Here is a 2,474-nt window from a genome sequence, read left to right on the forward strand (position 1 = left end):
TACTTTTCAAATAAATGAATGTGCAGGCTCAAAGATGGACTAGAAGGGCTTGCTTTGAGGCTTTTGCTGTTTTCTCATCTGTTTTTAGAATCAGAGAATCATAGAATATTGGTACTAGAAGAAGCTATATATGTTATCTAGCTTTTCACTTTCACAGATAAGCAAACAAATGGATGCAATTAAGTGATTTGTCTCAGGTTATTAAATTGGTGGCAAAGACAAGAATTCAAACTTGTTGATTTAAGTCCTTTGCTTGTCCTACTGCCCCCTGCCGTAACCTCAATTTTTGACCTTTTTTTTTTTTTGAGTTGGAGTCTCATTCTGCCCAGGCTGGAGTGCAGTGGCACGCTCACAGCCACCCCATTGTCAACCTGCTGGGCTCAGGCAGTCCTTCCACCCCAGCTTCCAAGTAGCCAGAACTATGGGCACGTGCCACCACACTCAGGTAATTGTTTGATTTTTCTGTTGTGGAGATGAGGGCTTGCCAAGTTGCACAGGCTGTTCTTGAACCCCTGGGCTCAGGCAATCCACTCACCTCGGCCTCCCAAAGTGCTGGGATTACAGGCTTGAGTCACCGCACCTGGCCCAGTCTTTGACTTTTGAAGTTCATGGCTTTTCTGGTAGGCTTGGGGATCCTTTGGGCTGCAACCCTGTCTCTTACAGTTCTTATACTTTTTTACCCCTAGATGCTTGGCCTTGGGAGCATTTGCCATCTTTCTCTCGCCACATGTCTCTGACGTCTACCCACTCAATGACTTCTGTCATTGGTGATCCATGATATTCTTTCATATAGACTTAAAAGTTATTTGATTAGTGATGGGATTTTCTTAGGTTCTTCTGAATCCAGAGTATGAAAGAATTACCTATTTATGGGTGACTCTTTTTCCTCCCTTAGTGCCTCAGGTTCCTGCCTATCCTCAAGAGTAGAGCTCCAGAGACAAACCACTATTGCTTGTGTTCCTAACAGCTTGTCTGTTGGTAAGTAAAATCCAACTAGAGAGCCCAGGATGGGGGTTGTTGTAGGAGTGCTCATTTAGAAGTGGTGGCACACACCTATAGTAGGACCCACCAGTGACTACTACACCTGAACCCAGCAGACTGAAAACACAGAACCCTCCAGAAATGGGTACCATTTTACTCAAATCAGTGAAAGTGGCCCACTGTATTAAAAAAAAAAAAAAAAAGAGGTTCTGGAATAATTGGTTATAGGACAGATCAAAGAGTACATAGATTTATTATCAAATGTACCTGACCTGGAGCAAGACTAGTTATCTTTATTAGTCCATTTTACATGGCTATACAGGAAAGCTGGGTAATTTATAAAGAAAAGAGGTTTATTTGACTCTTAGTTCTGTAGACTGTACAAGAAGCATGGCACTGGCACCTGCTTTTGGAATCATGGTGGAAGGCAAAGGGGGAGCAAGTGTGTCATATGGTGAGAGAAGGAGCGAGAGACAGAGGAGGACACAGCTAGCTCTCATGTGAACTAATAGAGCAAGAGTGAACTAATAGAGCAAGAACTCACCCATCACCAAGGGGATGGCACCAAGCCATTCATGAGAGATCTTTCCCCATGACCCAAACACCTCCTATCAGTCCCCACCTCCAACATTGAAGATCACATTTCAACATGAGATGTAGAAGGGACAAATATCTAAACTATGCATATATCACTGTCCTCTTTGGCATATCTTGAAACCACTTATTGGACTACTACATATGATGCTTTAATGTTAAAGTGATCAGATGTAGGAAAACTGATGATAAATTATTGGAAAACCCATTGCAAAGGGGATTGTATCCTCAAAGAGTACAGAATGGACTCCTGGCCCTGTTTGGAATAAGAGCTTAAGTAATCGCAACTACCATTGTTGTTGGCTGTCAAAAGGCAACATGGAGGCCAGGTACAGTGGTACATGCCTGTAATCCCAACACTTTGGGAGGCTGAGGTAGAAGGTTGCTTGAACCCAGGAGTTTAAGACCAGCCTGAGCAACATAGTATGACCTTGTCTTTACAAAAAATAATTAGCCAGGCATGGTGGCATGCACCTGTAGTCCCAGTTACTTGGAAGACTGAGGAGGGAGGATTGCTTGAGCCCAAGAGGTCGAGGCTGCAGTTGGCTGTGATTATGCTACTGCACTCCAGTCTGGACGACAGAGTAAGACCTCAACACACACACACACGCACCACACAAAGGCAACTGGAACCTGGGTGTCTGTCAAATGCAGGTAATAGTACTAGGTGAACTGGATTCTTAGGTTATAAGAAATCTATGCTCAGTGACTCAGCCTGTCATCCCACCACTTTGGGAGACAGAGGCCAGTGGATTGCATGAGCCCGTGGGTTCAAGACTAGTCTGGGCAGCTTGGCAAGACCTCGTCTCTACAATAAAAAAAAATTAGCTGGGCATGGCAGCATGCACCTGTAGTTCCAGCTACTTGGAAGGCTGAGGTGGAAGGATTGCCAGAGCCCA

At 44.3% G+C, this 2,474-nt stretch overlaps 1 protein-coding gene across 1 annotated transcript in view; it reads left to right on the top strand.

The window, feature by feature from the left end:
* The first annotated feature begins 932 nt into the window (after nucleotides 1–932).
* The window catches only part of ZNF501 (zinc finger protein 501), a 4,702-nt gene continuing 3,160 nt past the window's right edge, over nucleotides 933–2,474 (top strand). Inside the window, exon 1 of the mRNA XM_008071368.1 lies at nucleotides 933–978. The gene's annotated coding sequence lies outside the window, so the exon portion shown is untranslated. The remainder of the gene's footprint in view (nucleotides 979–2,474) is intronic.

This window comes from Carlito syrichta, unplaced genomic scaffold (genome assembly GCF_000164805.1).
Source record: "Carlito syrichta isolate Samal-C Ts95f unplaced genomic scaffold, Tarsius_syrichta-2.0.1 Scaffold314298, whole genome shotgun sequence".
Lineage (NCBI taxonomy): Eukaryota > Metazoa > Chordata > Mammalia > Primates > Tarsiidae > Carlito > Carlito syrichta.